General features: G+C 42.2%; 1 non-coding gene across 1 annotated transcript; it reads right to left on the reverse strand.

Annotated features, from left to right (window-relative positions):
- Positions 1-15560: 15560 nt before the first annotated feature.
- On the reverse strand, positions 15561-15654 carry TRNAR-UCU (transfer RNA arginine (anticodon UCU)). Its single transcript has 2 exons — positions 15618-15654; positions 15561-15596 (listed from the first exon to the last, which is right to left on the reverse strand). It is a non-coding gene; the product is annotated as a tRNA-Arg (tRNA).
- Positions 15655-21836: the final 6182 nt, after the last annotated feature.

Raw genomic sequence — 21836 nt, forward strand, 5'->3', positions numbered from 1 at the left:
GCTCTTACTTATCTTTGGTAGTAAACTCCTAAGGACAAGGAATACAGGAAGGAGACCTTAGATTTTTATCTAGTCTAGGGGGCATGCAGGTGAGTGATCCCTATTAGCTATCATTACAGTTGGGGTTGCTTTGTTCAAGCCTTTGCTTTGGATTCAAACACTGAATGTGAGAATCATGTTATTGTAGACTCCTGTATTCGCCACAAATCTTCTCCTTGGAGATTACTACCAAAGAGAACGTGGGCTATTTTTGGACGCTCACGGTGTATTCCAAGCCATAATTCAGACTGGATTCCCACAAGCATACGCAACAAGCAAGTCGAGAGTCTATTTAACCCGGGAGAACAATCCAAACAGTTTGTAGTTTATTGCCCTGATATGTTTAGCATCTCTTTTTAAAATTGGAATTGTAAGATTGGCCTTTTGCAGCTGTATGAACTGTACGTTAAGAGTAATGAAACCATCTCAAACTCTTTGTATTCTGGGGACATTTTTCCAAGGTATTTTGTCTTTGTAACAATACCCAGAGCTCCCTAAATATTGGGAAGGTCATTTGTTTCCTAGCAGATAGATTCCCTTATCCAGAGCTTACTGGAGCCCAAACAACAATTTATAAACTCTAAGCTCCTTTTCTCCCTCAAGATGAAGTGCTTTAGTGTCGAAGCCAAACTAAATCTTTAAATGGTATAAGAGGCATTTGGATTTTTTTCTTCTACCCAGCTGACAGTAGGTTTACAGTGTATAATCTGGCCTTTGTAAAGGCATTTGTCAGCCTGTATATTTCATTTTAAAACTCGACCACCCATGAGGGTGGACAGGCAGGAAGCATTTGTTCACTTGCACCAACAGGCCATTTGAAGGTTGGCTGCAAAATAACAGAATTTAGTCACAAAGGCGAACTTTTTTGGCATTATCTTGCTAACATCTCATTTTAAAAAGCAGGCGTTGTTTATAGGAAGCGAGTCCTCAGCTCTAAATTTGGAAATTCTTCATATTCTCCTAATCCTCGAGCCCGAGCGGGGATGCTGGCTGCGCATCTTTGGCCTCACAAAAGACAGATCTGCTTTTATCTGCCCTGGAAGGGTCCCTGGTTTAACCACCCCACCAAAGGAAGAAGAGTCTTAACACTAAAGGGGCAAAGGGGAGACTTCCACATAAGTTAACAATTTGGTTAAACGAATCCAATCCTCAAGTACTGCATCATGCCGTTTGTCATATTCTTACTGTAGGTTTCCATGTTTAGTTTAAGTTTGGAACGACTGGCTGTTGGTCATTTTTGCAGCTTGACAGAAACCTGTCCAAAAGAAACCGAATGCCAGGAGACAGGAACAATCGCTAAAACACAAAAAGGGTCTGGCCACCCCCTTGTAGGTAGATGTGTACAGGAATGAGAGAGAAAATAGTGGGTGAAGTGATAGGAACTTAGACCAACAGTAACAGATACAAAATTGCATTCCTTCTCCCAGGATCATAAATAACACTCACATTTTATCTCTCTTGCTCAAAGGTTTCAAGGGAGGAAATAGCACAGTTTTAGCAACTGACAAAGACTTAATGAAGTTCATGGCTGAAAAAATTATAGATTAACTAAAAAACTCCTATATTAGGATTTGGCTTCACACCATTGTACCATAGCTGCATAGGCAGAATATTGCATTGCATCGTGGGCAGCAATTTGGAGGGTGTTCTAGGGTTTGACAACCTCTCCCAAACCAGCTGTCATCCTCCTTTTCCCCACAGCACTGTCTGCACTCTGTCTTCCTCATGGATTCCCACCCATTCTGCTGCTGCTACCACTGATGCCTGTCATCTCCTATTCTTCTCTCCTCTATTTCGCATGCTTCAGAAATCTGCATCCTGAAGCAGCAGTAATTTAATGGAGGAAGGGAACCGTGTTGCAGCAAAGTAACTTTACAAAACTTAGGTCAAATCTATAAAGCTCACCAGGACAGCTTAGTAGTCAACCTATTAGACTAGATTGGCTTGGGACATGTTATAGCAGCCGCAGGACGGCAGCGTACCCTAGATACAAGGTGTAAGGCCCAGTATCCTAATGCAGATAGACCTACCATGCAAACACACTACGGGAGTGCGAAGAGGCAGAGTTGCCCATTGCCTCTCATGAAGAAATGAATGAGGGCAGGAGATACTCAAAGCCAAATAAAGGGTGTGTAGAGCCCCACAGCCATAGAAATTTAAGACTCATAAAAATACTATGTTCAGCCTCAAATAGGGATGTTTCTCTGTTAAATAATATTGCAAGGGGCACCCTACACAGCCTGAGGTCCCCAAACAATGGCTGCATCACCCAAACCCTAATCCAGCCCTGGAAGAGCATTGAAAGCATGTTGCATTGAAACATAGGCCTGCAGCAGCAGGCTTCAGCAGCTACTGAGGAAGCTATAAGGGAAAGGGTTTGATTCAAGTTCAACAGGAGGATCAGCTCTTCCCTGTGTTTGCTTAATCTAGGACCAAGTCCATTGGGCTTTCATCCAGATGTAGTACTGCCAATCCCAAGCATTCAAAAATCATGAGTAAGGCCCTAAGAAATCATGAGATCGGTTTAAAAATCATGGGATTGTTACAAAATAATACATTTTGGGTTCTTTTTCCTTGACTTTTGTCTTCTGAACCATTAGGGAGAACTAGCTTTGCAAGCTTTTCTCAGCAACCACGAAGGCTAGATTTTTTTTTTTTAAATAAAGCTGAGATGTGCAATGCAATTCCTTGATTCCGGCGGCTGGTGCTTTCAGAAAGACACCAAATATTGCAAGGCTCGTGATCAAATTGCAAGAGTTGGCAACACTGCAACTATGCCTTTGTGCAACTGTGAGATCTAGAGGATTTGGGGTTTTGGCTGAAGACTGGAATAGAATGTTGAAATAAAACAAAAATGGGAAACTTACAAATGGGGAAGAGGAGGCAGTGTGGCAGAGACACAGAGAGAGCAATCTTAAAATAACTCCTCTCTTCAGAGCTCATTTATGATGGCTAGTTTATTAGCATTTTGGCTGCTCCTGGGTGCAGGATTTGTGGCACCACTAGCAACAAAATATGCAAGACAATGCCATCAACCAACTACTAAAGTTAATGCTGAACCTCCTTGTCCGCCATTTGAAATGCTAACTTCATTCTGTATGGATCTGGCAGTCCACATCATTTTTGGCTTCACTGCTCATCCCGTTTTTGGCCAAGAGCTATAACACTGAATGTGGAATTGCAGAAAGTATGGGGCTCTAAAGGTATCTGTATCAACTGTATCCAATTTTATTTCTCCCCATTCAAACATGGGCCATTTCAGTTTTTGTGTGCAGTTACAATGTTCAGCTGGCTTGCTGTACCATAAGTTGTTCCAGGCTTCCTCGTGAGCAAATACACTTTCCAAAACAGGGATCAGATTTCTGTTCATGTCTAATAGCTTAAACTCTGCTTTTAGCAGTGGTGCTGTGCAATGTAGCATTAGGAGAAGGCCACGTTCTTTGCTAATTTGTACGTGTTGTGCTGAGCTGAATTATGCAGCCAGGGTAAAATTCACCCCTGGGCAGAAGACCAGGCACAAGACTTGTGCAATACTTAAGTCTCACTTAAACCCTCAAAATAGGTTTTAAGTGGTGCATAGGCCTTTGGCTGGCCCTCTGCAAAGGGCTAAATTTCATCCTAGGTGCTCTGAGGTTTATTGCTGCCTGAGATTCCCTTTCCCCTGCAGTGTATTCAGTTGGGGGCCCCAGAAGACTGCCCCCATCAATGCACAAACCCTCTATTGCTGTGCCGTACTGTATGGAGGAATTTTTCCTGGCTACTCAGTGTGTGCATATAACAGGGGTCGGCGACGTTCGGCACGCGGCTCGCCAGGGTAAGCACCCTAGCGGGCCGGGCCAGTTTATTTACCTGCTGACGCGGCAGGTTCAGCCGATCGCGGCCCCCACTCGCTGCAGTTCGCTGTCCCGGGCCAACGGGGGCCGCAGGAAGCCGCGGCCAGCACATCCCTCGCCCGCGCCGCTTCCCGCCACCCCCATTGGCCCGGGACGGCGAACCACGGCCAGTGGGGGCCGCGATCAACCGAACCTGCCGCGTCAGCAGGTAAATAAACTGGCCCGGCCCGCTAGGGTGCTTACCCTGGCGAGCTGCGTGCCGAACGTTGCCGACCCCTGGCATATAATATGAATAAAATCTCATCGAACTGCAGAGCCTAACTTTAAAAGCAGAGGGTTCAAGCTGCAGAACTGGGAAAAGATTTGGGGGGGGGGAAGCTGTCTGGATCCAGCTTTTGGTTCAAGCAACTTTCCTACTTAATAACACTGTGCGTGTCTGTAGCACCTGCCACTCTAGACTCTCAAAGCACTTTACCATTAAGGAATTAAGCCCCTCACTACTCCTACGGAGGTAGGTAAAGCGAACACCACCACTTTACAGACTGGGAAACTAAGGCACAGAGCACTTCGACGACTTACCTGAAGTCACAAAGGAAGTCTGCAACAAAAGCAAAAATAGGGCGCTGGGCTGACAACTCTCAGGCTTGTGCTTTAGTCAGAAGAATCTTCCCCATCGAAGTGGTTTTCATACCATTATACACCCACCACCACCTTGCTCTCTGATGATCACTTCTGAGCGTAGGCCTAACAAACCCTGCCGTTCCACCTTATCCCTCTTCCCTCCATACGGGGATTTGCCATCTGGGTGGTGACTCACCAGCTTAGTGTCAATGCCATGAATATGCTGAGGTTTCACGGTCAAGAGAAGTTTCTGCAGACGGGGAAGCTTCGGCAGACAGACTAATCGGAATTTTTTCTTCTTCTGTAATGATGGCCTTGCTATGAGTGTATAATGAGAGGTCAGGGGAAATTAAATTCACAGTAGATGCCACAAAAATCTTTTTTTAAATGTCTTCCATCTATAATCAGTAGCCGAAAGACAGCGCAGTAGCCATAACCGCTCAGTGTGGCAGTACTGTTCTGACCCAGCCCAAAGGCAAAATGCATTTTCCAATAAGCTCGAAGACCAGACTAACAATGGCTCGTAGCTGGCCAGTACAATAGCCACCGAGAGCACGCCAGTTACGGTTTGGCTTGGGGGCAGAGCTAGAGAGCAGGACAGGGTAGCCAAAAGAGACTAGAATAAGATAGCAATAACAACAGTGGCAGAAGTAAGGAAACCCAAATGCTAAAACACATCTGAGTTTAAGAAGGTGGGGGGACTAAATCAGAGAGAGAAATGACAGTGGAGAGGAACTCTCTTCGGTCTAACTAATTGCCTACTTGTGCAGAGCATAGCCACTTTGTGGCAAGACCCATCTCGGACTCCTATTCTCTGAGCCGGGAGAGGCTGGGCATATGCAGAGATGCAGCCTCATCAGCAATCCAGGAACAGACAATGCCCTGGTTGCTTCTCTGGTGACCATCATCCCTTGCTGTAGCTAGATTTTAACTACAAGGGACTTTCAGTATGAAATTATGGAACCAGCGTGACATTTACAAACATTGTCATTGTTCACTCTGTATGTTCTATCTCTTCTTCCCAACCCCTTTGTCTCTCTTGTCTGTTTAGATTATAAACTCTTCAGGGCAGGAACTGCTCTTATTCTATGTTTGTACATTATCTAACACACTGGGGCCTTGGTCCCAGCTGGGGTCCCTAAAGGGCTACCTTAGCAATATAAATAACTTGTAATTTTCTAAGTACTAAGAACACCTATGGCACTAGGAATCGGATAAATAACATTTTATGAATATTAACAGCGAGTGATTGCTCCCAAACGGCATTTGTTGCCGATGGGCTCAATTTCAAGAAGAACAAACCAGCTGAAATGTGTACCTGTGTGAAATTACGGGGCGTATCCAATATGAAGAACAACAGAAAATAGGGCAGGAAAAGAGGTAAGTTATCTAGTTTGGCTTCCCCCTACCTAACCCACTCATTGGAGAATTGCTGCCTACTGTTCTCTAGTACTTCCAGCTACTTCAGTTTTAAATGGTCAAAAATATGAATAAGTCAAGATTGTAACAAGCCAAATGAAAAAGATATGAAACATAAGAACAGCCATACTGGGTCAGACCAATGGTCCATCTAGCCCTGTATCCCATCTTCCGATGGTAGCCAGTGCCAGATGCCTAAGAGGAAATTAACAGAACCAATGATCCAGCTCCTATCATCCAGTCCCAGTTTGTGTCAGAGGCTTAGGGACACTCAGAGCATGGGGTTGCATCCCTGACCATCTTGGCTAATAGCCTTTGATGGACCTGTCCTCCATGAACTTATCTAGTTCTTTTCTGAACCCACTTATACCTTTGGCCTTAACATCCCCTGGCAAGGAGTTCCACAGGTTGACTGTGTGTTGTGTGAAGAAATACTTCCTTTCAAAACCTGCTGCCTATTCATTCCCCTGGTTCTTGCATTATGGGAAGGGGTAAATAACACTTCCTGGTTCACTTTCTCCACACCAGTCATGAGTCTATAGGCCGGGGTGGCCAAACCATGGCTGGTGAGCCACACGTTAAAGTGCTGCTCACTGGGAGCAGGGAGCTTGAGGCTTCTGCCCTGTGTGGGGTTAGGGGCTTCTGCCAGAGATGACTGGTGCCTGCTGAGAGTGGGGGGACACAATTTAAAGGGTCAGCCCCTCCCAACAGCTTGAGTCACATCCCTCCAGGCACACACACACACCCCTTACTCTCAGCGGCCCCTCCTTGGAGCTTCTGGGTGTTAGCTGTGGCAAACAGCTGGGAGCTGAAGGGAGGGGCCACTGCTTTAGCTCGGTGGGGAGAGGTAGCAGCAAAAGCAGCAGCTCTCCCTGCAGCTCCCAGCCGTTTGCCACTGCCTCCCCCCATGGCCGCAGCTCCCAGCTTGTCGGCTCTAGCAGCTGCGGTGTAGGGAGGGGACTGGGCAGAACCATGTGTCGGAGCGGGGCCAGCAAATCCTGGCAAAAATCTGGGAGGGCCCCCCACACATCACCTCTGGTCAATGTGTGTGTGTGTGTGGGGGGGTGTCTCGGGGCTTCAACCCCAAGGCCTGAAGCCGTGAGCCCCAGCAGGCACGCCCCGGCTCTCGAACTTCTGAAGATTGCCATGTGCAGCTCGGAGGCTCAGTAAGTTAGGTCTATAGCCGGGGTGGCCAATCATATCCCCCCTTACTCATCTCTTTTCTAAGCTGAACAGTCCCAATCTTTTTATCTCCTCATATGGAAGCTGTTCTATACCCATAATCATTTTTGTTGCCCTTCTCTGGATCTTTTCCAATTCTATCGTCTCTTTTTAGAGATGGGGGTAACCAGAATTGCACACTGCATTCAAGGTGTGGGCATACCACAGATTTATATAGTGGCATTAGGATAGGTAATGAGATAGAAAATCTCCCTTTCCTAATGGCTCATAACATTGTTAGCTTGTTTGGACTGCTGATGCACATAGAGCAGATGTTTTCAGAGAACTATCCACGATCACTCCAAGATCGCTTTCGTGAGTGGCAACACCTAATTTAGACCCCATCATTTTGTAAGTATAGTTGGGATAATGTTTTCCAATGTGCAGTACTTTGCATTTATCCACATTGAATTTCATCTGCCATTTTCTTGCCCAGTCACCCAATTTTGTGAGATCCCTTTGTCACTCTCCGCTGTCGGGTTTGAAATTAACTATCTTAAGTAATTTTGTCTTGTCTGCAAATTTTGCCAACTCACTGTTTGCCCCTTTTTCCAGATCATTTATGAGGATGTTGAACAGCACTGGTCTCAGTACAGATTCTTGAGGGACCCCCTGTATACCTCTCTCCACTGTGAAAACTGACCATTTATTCCTGCCCTTTGTTTCCTGTCCTTTAACCAGCTACTGATCCATGAGAGGACCTTCCCTCTTATCCCAGGACTGCCTACTTTGTTTAAGAGCCTTTGGCAAGGAATCTTTCCAAAAATCAAAGTATATTATACATCAACTGGATCACCCTTGTCCACATGTTTGTTGACTGGTTCACTTTCTCCACACCAGTCATGAGTCTATGGCCACCACCTAGAATTCTAATAGACTGGTGAGGCATTTCCCTTTACCAAAGCCATGTTGACTCTTCCCCAACATACCGCATACATCTGTGTGTCTAATTCCGTTCTTTACTTCAGCTTCAACTAATCTGCCTGATACTGAGGTTGGTCTTAGTGGCTGTAACTGCCAGGATCCACTTTGGAGCCTTTTTAAAAAAAAAAAAAAAAAAAAAAAAATCAATGAGCTATCCTCCAGTCATCTGATACAGAGGCTGATTTAAGTGATAGGTTACATAGGTTAGTAGTTTTGCAGTTTCATATTTGAGTTCCTTCAGAACTCTTGGGTGAATACCATCTGGTCCTGGTGACTTATTGCTGTTTAATTTATCAATTTGTTCCAAAACCTCCTTGTGACAAAGCGGTTCTGGCGGAACCCAACTGAGAGTGCCAACTCAGGACAAATTGCTCAAATAGGGCAGTTACAGCCCAAGGCTGGGGTTCTTTCCACCTCTAAGGCAAACCAAACCAGCCAGACTAAGAGGACTTCGGTCTCACCCCACTGGCTAACCGCAAGTCTCACAGGCAATCTCCTTAGACACTCCAGTTTCCCAGTATTACCACCAGTGCCACTCGTTATGGGGACAAATGGTTATGAAAACCAATACCCCAGTAAAAGAAAAAGGTTCTCCTGATCCCAAAGGACCAAGCCCCAGACCCAGGTCAATATACAAATCAGATCTTACCCACAAATCACGCTGTTGCCAATCCTTTAGAATCTAAAATCTAAAGGTTTATTCATAAAAGGAAAAGGATAGAGATGAGAGTTAGAATTGGTTAAATGGAATCAATTACATACAGTAATGGCAAAGTTCTTGGTTCAGGCTTGCAGCAGGGATGGAATAAACTGCAGGTTCAAATCAAGTCTCTGGGATACATCCCCCGCTGGGATGGGTCCTCAGTCCTTTGTTCAAAGCTTCAGCTTGTAGCAAAGTTCCTCCAGAGGTATGAAGCAGGATTGAAGACCCGATGGAGATGAGGCATCAGCCTTATATAGTCTTTTCCAGGTGTAAGAAAACCTCTTTGTTCTTACTGTGGAAGATTACAGCAAAATGGAGTCTGGAGTCACATGGGCCAGTCCCTGCATACTTTGCTGAGTTACAAGGCGTATCTGCCTTCTCTTAATGGGTCCATTGTATAGCTGATGGTCCTTAATGGGCCATCAAGCAGGCTAGGCAGAGCTAACACCAGTTTGTCTGGGATGTCACCCAGAAGCATAGCATAAGTTTGAAATACAGACAGTATAGAGCCAATATTCATAACTTCAACTACAAAAGTGATACACACATATAGACAGCATAATCATAACCAGCCAACCATAACCTTGTTTTAGACACCCCATTTGACCCCCTTTATACAAGATTTGCGTGCCACTACAGGACCTTGGTTGCAACAATGATCTATATGGTCCCAGATTATATCAATAACGTCACACTCCTGTACTGACATCTCAATCTGGGACAGTGCCTCAGACTTGTCACCTAAAAAGAATGTCACACCTGGGCCAATCTCCCTCACATCCTTTGCAGTGAAGACAGATGAAAAGAATTCATTTAGCTTCCCCACAAGGGCTGGGTCTTCCTTGAGTGCTCCTTTAGCACCTTGATTATCCAGTGGCCCCACTGAACGTTTGGCAGCATTCCTGCTTCTGATGTACTTTAAAAACAACGCTATTAATTTTTGTGGTTTTTGCTAGTTGCTCTTTAAATTCTTTTTTTTTTTTTTTGGCCTGCCTAATTATACTTTTACATTTGACTTGCCAGAGCTTATGTTTCTTTCTATTTTCCTCAGTAGGATTCGACTTCCAATTTTTAAAAGATGTCTTTGTCTCTAATTGCTCTTTTTACTTTGTTGTTTAGCCATGGTGACTTTTTTTTTTTTTTTGGTCCCCTTAGATACAGCTAACTCTCCACTCCTAGCTCCCCTCGCACTTGAGTTTTTAAAAAGTTATTAATCCTTGGAAAGACTGAGATTCAGGAGATCTGGTTTCCATTACGAGCTCTGCTGCCAATTCACTGTGTAATACTATGGTAAGTCATTGAAACATCCTGTGCCCTATCTGTAAATAGAGCTAATATACAAGATCAAATCTGTTTAAAAGGTGAACATGTGCCAACCATTACTACTCAGCTACCACTGATATGGCCTATTCTAAATATAGCAGGAAACTGGTTGATCTGAAATACCGGTATTTATACAGAGCAAACAAAATGCTAGCAACTTTATACTGTAGTAAATGATGGCGAATGGTGACATTTGTCTATATATAATTTTTTTTCTTGGGGAAAAAAACAACAATGCAAATAAAACATGTCACATTATTTCTTCAATGCTTGAATGAGAGCAGTATTTTCCATTACAAAGTCTTATAAAGTTAGTCTCAGGTAATTTACTTTTCTTTGCTGATTACTGGTAAATTGGCTGGCGATAATCTTTGGATCCCGGCTTAAGTAGTTTCTTTCTTCTTTTTCCCCAAGGAGGCATATATACAATTCTGTATTTCTCGATAAGCTGGTCCTCTTCACAATCAACATCTTATTCCATCTTCCAATTACCTAAGTATTTCAGTTTTACAGTTGGCAAGTGCACCTCTTCTGAAAAATCAGTACAAGGAAGTCCAATATTTGTTGGCTTTTTATATCCCTTGAGTTTTCATTTGATGCATTCGTTTCTCTATTACCAATACTGAACATCTCAAATTCTATTGTAGCAAGTAATAGCACGGGGTAGGGAGAGGGAGGAAGGGGATGCTTCTGTTTTTCTGCTAGCTGGTGTAAGCCACGTCGCTACTAATAATTATGTTCAAGACCACATCATTAATTGGCAGAGCTAATCAAGATCACTAGTGGGGACTTAGGAATGCTACAACCTGTTAGCTTAGGAACCTGCCTCTTTCTCTGAGAAATCCTGGAACATCTCCGCACGCAAAATTAGCAGCATGTCTCCATCAGCTCTGCTGTTTTACAATGCAAGGTTCAAAAGTTCTACTTGTGGCTTCTGCTGATATTGGCTTGAAAACATACGTGGATATGAATTTAAACCTTGATCTCCCAGACAGCAATGTGGGGGGTGGGGGGGGACTTCGGCTAAGATACCAGGCTGGTTTCGGTTTTAAAGTTGGTTTTGGTTTTACAGATTTTCCCCTTATTTTTATTTGAAATAAGAGAAGGTTATTAAAAGGCTTATTAAAAAGCTGTTTGGGTCTCACTAGGACTAACTACTCAAAAGGGGAGTTGGAATTTCTAGGAAAGCTGGAACAGCTCTATCTTCTGCGCACATAAAAATGGTTGTATAACAATATCTGAATCACTTTGCATTTATTTTCCAGTCAATTTATTTTGGGAATATGGCCCAAGTATAAAACTTTCGCATTTTAGTCAATAAAGACTATTGCTTTTATTAGTTTAGCCTTATGAATCCTATAGCTCAACACTCAACCTCTATTTATTATTTGTAAGAGACATATATCATACTGGCTTAGAACTGTAAATACTCTACTTACACAGGTCAGAGCACATCCTCTTTGTTTAAAATCTAAGCGGTGATGTTTTACATAAGTTTGTTTCCTTTCCAAGTTGAAAGGTCTTAGAGATACATGTGTATGTATCCTAATTTCGTGAACCTTCCACGGAGCACAGCATGGAATGTTGATTCTTTGAAACCCCAGTCAACTAAATTCATCCTATTACTATATTCCGATCCCATTGTTATACTTTGAAGACAAAGAACAAAGGGAGAAAAAACTACCATGATAGCATAAGCAGCAGGGTTTTGAATCTCACTATATCCAGCAAATGAGAGAAAGGAGAAGGTTCTTGTGAATAGTTCCACTAAAAAATTACTCTAACCATTTTCCCGTTATAAGGCAGTGAAGTTGTACTCATGATTATGTGTGTATATATATAATGATATATATGTATATTATAAATTCGTATGATTAAATGAGCAACCTTGGTCATGGTGGGGTAAACATTTGTATCATTTCATCTAACCCTTTTTGCAGTATGGTTAGATAGCTCAGGGGTATGGATGCTTGACTCTTACCGTTCCTATAGCTTGCCGGGGGGAGTTGCACTGGAGGAAGGTTACTGGTTCGTTTAGTCAAAGTGCAGATGACTATAAAGAGAGGCACCTTTCAAAAGGAATAGAGGAGTAGCCTTTTGTCGAGGCCAACATTCCCTCTCTCAACCAGGCAGACTCCGCACGCTATTATGAAGCACATGTGGGTTACTCAGCTCTCTCAGTTACTAACTTGTTTGCTTTGTGAAGTGCTTTGGTGTTCTTATGCTACCACCATAAATTGTATTCCATTCTGCACCATGTCATTAGCCATCAACGGGTTAAGATTTTTTACCACAAACCAACAGGAAAGGGTTTGTAGCGTTCAGATCAATGTCACAAGTGAGTCATATAGAGTTACCACAACAGTTAGAGGTCAGAGCGGCTCAGTGGACTGGAGTGTTTCCAATGCCATGCCTTTCTGAAACGCAGTTCAGTTAGATCCCTGACAGAGGACAAGAAATGGAACTGCTCTGCTACTCACTGAGCTTGAGGTACCACCAAAACCAGAGGGAAGGTTTTAGTCGCAATCAGATACTGATGACTGCCACAATTCAGCCTATTTTATGTAGAGCTGAAAGACTATCCACTTCTGCAGTTCTCTGCTCTTGTTTTCTCCAGTTTCATACGGGGGGGGAGGGAAATCCTTCAGTGTTTTGCAGATGGAAACGCAGGGAGAGTCGGATGTTTTAACAATGATGTCACCAGCACTGAGTAAGTTCTCTGGAAGTCCAACAGAACAAATTGTGCTGCATCCATTGAACACCAAATGCCAGATCTCCATTTGCTTACAAAATTACTGGAGTAATCACGGCACTTAGTAGCCAGCTGCTAATTCATCAGGTATAAATATTTACCGAGACCCATCGTGACATTGGAGATTCTCCCAGGAGCAGGAGGGTCACCATAATTTCAGAGGATTTATTAATATATTTTACCTTTTAAAAAGGAATTCATTTTGAGACACATTCTGTCCCACGGGCCATAAAAAGAATAGGAATTAAGATACCGTCAGGACTTATTTATTAAAAAAAATTAAAAACTAGACCTGAATAGCTTAGCCAAATGACAACTCAGGGTGGAAGCAAGGAGAAGAGGGCCAAAATGATAATCATACAAATATCTAATGGTTGCAACCCACAGGAAGGGAGTAATTGTTTAGGGTGATACCAGGGGATGCAAACTAGAAGTAATAGGAGGAAATTAAGTAAAGAGAAAATTAGGCCGAGTATGCGGAAAAACTGCCCTAATAGCAAGATCTATCAGAGCATGCAATGGTCTCCCAAGGGAGGTGATGGAAGCCTCATTGCTCAAGATATTTAATATTCAGCAAATCACTGGAGCAGCCCCGCATTGGCAGAGAGATGTAGATGACCTAATAAGTAATTTTCATCTCTTATTTCTATGATTATTGATAGGCCAGGGGAGTATAGTACAAGTTCAAGCCAGAGGTTTGGGCAAGAAAGCCAGGAATAAATACCCAGCACAATACTCTCTTTTCCAATAGTATAAAAATGTCTGTTTTCCATTACAGAATTTCCTCAATATTGTCCCTAAAGAGATCAACTGAAAATAGTGAATCCAAAGCAAAGAAAAAGTGACTAGCGATGTAACTTCATTGGGGTTTTGTTTTTGTTTACTGCTGACCCTTTTCTTGTCAAGAGTTACCAGTTATATTTTTCTTGCTATCTAGAGAGAGACTGTTTTCTCTTGCACACAAACTGGCTGGGGCTAAAAATACCAACTGTAGCTTCCATACAGCACATTATAAAACAACCATCCAAAACTATAATTTCAGATTTAAAAAACAGAGACATGTAACCTGACTCATGTTTTTGCACTGTTCTCTGATATAGACAAAAAGTCTCTGCACAAAAACGCACGGATTTCAACAGAACTATTTTATTAATAAGCAGTGAAAAATAAAGATAGGAACCTAATGATAATGATGTCAGAAATATCCTCCTAGTTTGGACAAACAACTTTGAGCCCTTGAATTGTAAATTAACTGTTCTTTCAGATACTAATGATATTTTGGGTGAACAAATTTGTCCTAAAACTCAAGGAATTCTAGGGGTTCCTGAACTGTCACACCACTGTTATGCAAATGCTTGTGATAGTAATAAAATACTACTACTACTACTAAGATACCGTCAATAACCGCAAACAAAACTGGGTGCTTTTATTCAAAATTCAGGGTTTTTCAAGTATTTGCCCTGCTCTAGGCATGACTCCACGACAGTCTAAAACATGTAATTGATGTTTAAGCAAAACTCCCCATTGACTTCAATAAAGAGGAGTTCTTAAAAGTCAAATGGCCTGGTATAGCTCATTATATGGGAAATGGGAAATTATATTTACTTGGTCTCACATTATTGTCATGATTTGCTGCTTCTTTATGAAGCTAAAAAATTACATTGGACGCCCAAATCTGTTAGTATAGAAGCATTACAGAGAAGTTACTTTAAGAAGATAACAGCGACCAATTAAGAGATCAGGGTAATGATCCATAATTTTACAGCTTTCATTTGTAAATACCTGAACAGCATTAAGAAGAGGCAGATTGTGCATCTGAAGTAGTGTTTCAACTGAGTAATTTCCTGGTGGGGAGAAAAGTTTCAGGGGGATCCTTTCCTACAAAGCATTTTTAAGAATGAGTGTCATTTGGCACAGTCTGGCGTACACCAAGCGTACTCTGGAGAGAGAAATCTTCATGAAGCTGGGATAAACGTCATCCCAACTGGGATGGTTTAGTGTCCAGATGACAATCTCCACACGAGGCAGGGATGGGACCACTAAATAACCTTTTAGTTTGGACAGCACTGAAACAAATGATTTAAAAATTCACACTCTAAAACTTGGCCACTAAACTGAATCGTAAGTTTATGTTAATCACGAACTTTATTTGTTATTCCTCTTACAGCCATCTGTTTGACGAGTGCCTCCGCAGAGAACATTTGCTAGATGCAGGGTGTATTTTGTACCAATTCCTTTAGCATATAATCTAATACTTATGTTACAATAGAACATGCGTGCTCTAGAAAGTTACCCTGTCCCCCCACACCCAGTACAGAACCTATCCAGAAGAAAATTATGGGCCACACCTTCAGCTAGCATAGTGTCATATGCCAATTTAACTTTGAAGAAACCTCACTAATTGGCACCAGCTGAAGATTTGGCCTTCTATCTGGAACAAAGGCTGCAATTCTGCAAGGCACTGAGGTCCCTTCAATACCTTTTGAAAACCAATGGTTGACTTCCAAGGGTGGTAGCATTGTAATACCTCATATGGCTGAGCCCCATAAGGACCTGAGGCGATTTGTGCAGTAAGGTATTATTCTGTATGAATAAGAGCATCATAGTCTGGCCCACAGACAACACTCACTGCTAAGACTGCTGACAAACCAATCAATCAACCAGCTTTTCTGCCCTGTTATCTTCAGCACCCAAGTTTGCATATTACCTTGGATGGTGCAAAAATTGACTCTGGGGGGACTTGAACCCACAACCTTTGAATGACTTTGACTTATCACCACACTAGAAGTCCAATGCACTATCCATTATGCCACAGAGCCATCTTATAGGCACCTGATATACTGCAATCACCTAGGTACAGTGTATTGAAAACTCCATTATAATGCATGACTCTACCATGGGCACTAAAACACAAACCATTTCAGTTAAGCAGCTGTAGCTGTTAATAGGCCACCAGGCCTTTCTAGGGAGAGCTGGGGTTGAGACACCTTATGCTGGTATAACCCCCACACCTCCTGGGTGTGGTGTTCTGTCCCATCTAGTGGCACCGAGACCACTTAGAGAGGGAGAAATGAGTCTGCTTTACAGCCTTAGGTAATAGCCGGTAGGTCATGCAGAAGAGGCGTATACATTAAGCTCCAGCAGACCCTGGTTCAATCTTGCCCACCAGCAATCAGGGTCTGTTGGCATTACACTGGCACTGCCAAACTGGTTTGCTAGTTTTTAACAAGAAGCAAAATGTCATTTTTCTGTTGCTGCTACAGCACCGATAGCCCTCTCCGAGCACAGATTACATTCCAACCTCATCATCATTTCATCTGGTTGCGTATTTATTGGCAAGCGTGACCAGCAAGTTAAATTTAAACTAGAATGTTTCTTCCTTTTACCTGTTTAAAAAAAAATAGTGTGAAATGATTAGAGCACAGTTCAGGCAGGCGCCAAACCCCAGTAAATCTGGCAAATACTTATTTAAAATTGTATAGGTCGGTTTACCAAAAAATAATAAAAGGATCCGATTTAGTGCTGGAAAAGGAACAGAAGTTAGTTTTGAATATGCCTGAAAGGCTCTTTTTACTAATTCCAGACTCCAGGTCTGGGGGGGATCTGGATATTTTCACTATCAAGTTATCACTCCACAAAATGTCAGCAAATTCTTGTACAAACATGATTTTTTTTGAAAAGCCACGTTTTATCACTTCTTTTACATAATCGTGAAAGATAGCAGCTCTAATCTGAATTGGGTTTAAAGGAGGTAAAGGGATGACAAAGTGCAGCTAGCACTTTGGAGAGGAGACCATATATTCTTTTTTTAATAGATCATTTTTGTATTCAGTTCTACTCAGTTTTGATCAAGTGATTTGTCTGTGATTAAACACACACACACACACACATATATATTAAGGCACTAGAAATTGTTATTAAAACACCCCCATTATATAAGTGAATTTGCCATACAGTATAGCATGCAATATTCTGCATGTGTGTAAAAAATCTAGCTAAGTGTGTTGCAATATCAGATCTTGCCCAGAATGTAATGAGGTTTAAGTTAAATGTCAGGACTTTATGGGCTAGAGCATGCCAACCCTCTGCAAGCAATTACTGCAGTTGCCAGGACTAAGTAAGTAACTGCATGTGTGGGTGGTCAATGCTAGTCATTTGCCCATGCAGTCATTTTAGTTATTTCTTTGAATTTACAAAACATAGGTGAAGGTTCCCATCCCATACATTAATACACAAAATAATGCCATAATCCCAGAGCTGGATGAAATTGTTTGACCAAACAGGTTATTCGCCAAATGCCGCTTCGATTGACCCAAAGCTATTTGTGAATTTGCCATGAATTTGCCGAATATTCTCAAAAAAATCTGTGCTGCTATGTTCATAAGATGGCCAAAGGGAAGTGATGGTGGGACCCACCTTAAAGCTTTTATCCCAGTGGTTAGAGCACTCAACTGGGTTCAGATCCACTCTGGAGTAGGGATTTGAACTCCAGTTCCTCTCCCACTTCCACGTGAGTGCTCTAACCACTAGAATATTGGTATAGTGATGCTTTCAGTCTCTGCTGCTGAACTGTTCCACTTTATATAAATAACTAAATATTCACTGGAGGACAAGGACTTGAACACTTGGCCCAATGCACAAGTGCTACTAAATGGACCATGCCAACAAATTGCTTGCAAATATTTCACCAAATCTGAGCAACCCAATAACCCCACACCTGCCCTGAACACTGATCACTAGTGCCGGTACATTATGGTGAACTAGCTAGGCTCTAGGTTATACAGTTTTCTACTAGCTGCAGCTTCTCCTTCGGTCCAAGTTGCAGGGGTGGTGCCGTTGTACAGAAGGATCCAAGGTCTATCCAAGGCCTGCTGTCACCCTGAAGCCCTGGATGAACATGGGTGTGTTACATGATTTGTGTATTAACCCTAACCATCTCTGTCTGGCCACATCACCATTGTCCAGCAACCATTTGGTGACAATACCCCCCACAAAATCATCCCATGCCTGTGACCAGCCCATTCACAAACGCTCAGCTGGAGGATATTTTGAGATTTGTACCAACACCATTTACTGCTAACCAAAAAGAGAAATGCACATGTTATTAAGGGAACTCAACCCTTTAAAGGGGACAGGCACTGGCTCCATCCTGGAGATCCTAGCTGAGAGCGCATACTGGTATTGAATAATAAGTAACTTGCTTTGTTCATCTTCTCTTCCATATCTTTCACTGGGTTTGCTTTGGACTTCTCCATTTGTTTGCAGTTGTTTTCCTCCCCCTCTCTCCTTTTATTAAGAAAGTTTGAAGTGTTTAATTGAGTCTTCCTGGAGAGGTTGTTTCCGGTTATTTTCTGAAGGCTTTCCAAAACAATATTCATTTTATTTCATTTCTTCCCTTATTTATAAGAATGATTAGTTTCTTATTTTGTTGGGTCTCCTCCCCCCTTTTCTCTCGGGTTTGTTTTATTCAGTCCAATGGGATAGATGGTAGGATAAAGTAATTTATTATTAGTGTTATTGTAGCCCTTTGGAGCCCTCAGAATTACAATATTTAATTAATTAAAAAAAGACAAAAAGTGACATACATGATGATCATCAACACCCCTTATTTATGCTTTTTGTTTAAAGTAGATCCTCAAAGAAGATCAAAAGACATTTGAGATGATTTTCAGAACACGGGGAGAAATCCTGGCTCCAATGAAGTCAATGGGATTTCATAAGGGAACCAGGATTTCATCCATGAGCTTTACTCCTGTGAGGGGAGAAATAGCTCAGTGATTTGAGCATTGGCCTGCTAAAATGCAGGGTTGTGAGCTCAATCCTTGAGGGGGACACTTAGGGAGCTGGGGCAAAATCAGTACTTGGTCCTGCTAGTGAAGGCAGGGGGCTGGACTCAATGACCTTCCAGCTCTATGAGATAGGTATATCTCCATATATTTTACATAATACCTTATGCCTATTTTTGAGCCTGACATTTGACAGCAGACAGAAGTGTGGCCTTCATCACCAAGACACTGTTCACTTCTAGTAGGAACCCATTTTAGGGCCAGATTCAATCATAAAGAGACATCTGGCCTCTGCAGGAATGAAGTCTAAACAAACTGGTGGAAAGGTGATTGTCACTGCATTCGCAGTATAGAAATGCATGGGGATTCCCTGAATTCAGCTCATGAGTATTTTTGTTAATTGCAGTCCTCGGTTTTGTCTGCCATAAAAATGTATTTTTCTGATGCACTTCCATTGCAGTTCAGCACTCGGTCACCACACAGAGAAATAAAGGAATGCAACATTTCCAAGTTGCTGTCAAGCAAAATTAACCTACCTTTTAAGTTTTAGAACATAAGAAAGGCCGTACCGGGTCATACCAAAGGTCCATCTAGCCCAGTATCCTGTCTACCGACAGTGGCCAATGCCAGGTGCCCCAGAGGGAGTGAACCTAACAGGCAATGATCAAGTGATCTCTCTCCTGCCGTCCATCTCCACCCTGACAGACAGAGGCTAGGGACACCATTCCTTACCTGTCCTGGCTAGTAGCCATTAATGGACTTAACCACCATGAATTTATCCAGTTCTCTTTTAAACTCTGTTATAGTCCTAGCCTTCACAACCTCCTCAGGTAAGGAGTTCCACAAGTTGACTGTGCGCTGCGTGAACAAGAACTTCCTTTTATTTGTTTTAAACCTGCTGCCTATTAATTTCATTTGATGACCCCTAGTTCTTGGATTTATGGGAATAAGTAAATAACTTTTCCTTATCCACTTTCTCCACATCACTCATGATTTTATATACCTCTATCATATCCCCCCATAGTCTCCTCTTTTCCAAGCTGAAGAGTCCTAGCCTCTTTAATCTCTCCTCATATGGGACCCGTTCCAAACCCTTAATCATTTTAGTTGCCCTTTTCTGAACCTTTTCTAGTGCCAGTATATCTTTTTTGAGATGAGACCACATCTGTACGCAGTATTCGAGATGAGGGCGTACCATCGATTTATATAAGGGCAATAATATATTCTCCGTCTTATTCTCTTATTAGAACTAAGTACAGCACACAAGCACATTAACATCATGATGCCCTTTAAAGAGAGAACCTTCTTCATGCTGTCACACCCAAGAGATGGCAATCCCAGCAGACAATGGCAAGTTTCAAGTAGGTAATCTAACTTAATCTTTCAAAAATGTCTCCAAATTACACAATCAGAAAAAAAAGTGCAGAGTCAGGAAACCCCCCTCCAATGCAAACACACTCACAAAATGACAAAATTAGGTGGGGGGATTCTTTAGAACAACGCCTACATACCACAGGTAATAACCTTCAATACCTTAAATCGAAAAGCCAAGTAAAACTCGCTAGGTAATGCATTTGGGATTAGGGTTAAACAGGCTCCAATCACTAACAATGCGTCTGTTAGCAATCCAGAGATTTGGAATGACTAACCTAGGCATTGAGGGATAAACTGCCTTCTATGTCTTGCGAAATGAATTAATGAAAGGAGGAAATGTCAAGAGGCACAAAAAGCATTTAACCAAAGGAGAATCACCTGTCAATTTCATCTTGATTACAACATGCCTTCTGATGATCCTGGCGCAAAATCTTCTTCAGTCCCTTTTTGACCCCCACTTTCACCAAAAAAAAAAAAAAAAAAAAAACCTGGACTGAATCCATTTTTTACTCACTAGATGTGTCGGAGACTTTGACAGATGCTGTTTAGACAGCCTGATTCAGTGGGTGGTCATGCAAGGAGACCATAGCTGTAGAGTTTATGGAAGGCGCCCGACATAAATGAACTGTTGAAGACCAATTGGAAGCCTCAGTGAAATCACAACATGTAAAATAGGGGTGGGTGGGGAGGGGTTCTCTTTTAAGCGACAGAGAGAAAGGGATGTTCGGACGGAGTTTATGAAAATTACAATGAACAGGACTTTACAAAAGCCTGTATTCATTAGGAAAAAAAATCCTCCCCAATAAAGTAAACATTCATATGCTGCATTTAAAAAAAATTAACAGATTTAAATCATTTCCCTGCATCAAGTACAAGAAACAGACAAGTCTTTTCCCTGCTCCTGTCTAGTCTCGTTAGGTAGAAAACTAATATTTGAGAATTCATGCTCCAGTGAGGAACATTTGTGTGTGAAAAAAGCCACCCCTACTGATTAGCCAGTCTCATATGGAATAGGACAAATACATGCTAGTTTTTAATGCGTTTGGATTTATTTAGAGATGGGCACACACTGAAAAGAAAGTATCTGGATCCAGATTTCAATCGCATCAGCATTTGGCAATCTGGATTTTCTGGTTCAGGCAAGCTCTAGTTACATGTGGCTTTTTCATTTATAAAATTCATATCCACTTCTGAACCCCCAAACTCTGGAGGTGAAGAGATTTGTGGGTTTGATTAAGGCTCATCGCTGGTTTCGTTTTGGAAAAGTTTTATTTGTTCAAAGACAGTTCCATTTTCCTCTGCCCATACTCTGATCCATTGTCATTGCTGGTAGCAATGGACTAACTACCAGTACTTATCTTGAAAGAGTTTGGCTTGGCAAAAGATTTTTTCCTCATCTCCAAAGCAACTCTGCATTTTCTGATTTCTTAATGACCCCACTGGCCCTCCAACTGCCAGTTTTTTGTGCACCTGATGGGGATACATGCATCATCCCATTAATAACACTCACTAATGTGCAGGGAGATAATTATCCAAAGCCATGAGATAGCAGGGAAAACAGTTGAGAGACAGAGACGAGTAGAGATGGACCCAAGATACCTGGGGCATAAGATCCTTGTTTATGGTCTCATCTCTAGAGAGAGGAAAAGGGGAAAGATGAAGTAGCCAAGTAGATGGTTAAAAATAAAATTAAATAATGTTATTTTTCCACAGGGCTTGTTGCATTTTTTTTCTTGCAAGTTTTTGCACTTTTCCCGTCAGTATCATTCACCAAACCGAACAGAGACCTTAACGCATTCAGAATAGCGACAGAGAATTTTTCAACAAAACGGAAACTTTTC

Source organism: Chrysemys picta, chromosome 14 (genome assembly GCF_011386835.1).
Source record: "Chrysemys picta bellii isolate R12L10 chromosome 14, ASM1138683v2, whole genome shotgun sequence".
Taxonomy (NCBI): Eukaryota; Metazoa; Chordata; order Testudines; family Emydidae; genus Chrysemys; species Chrysemys picta.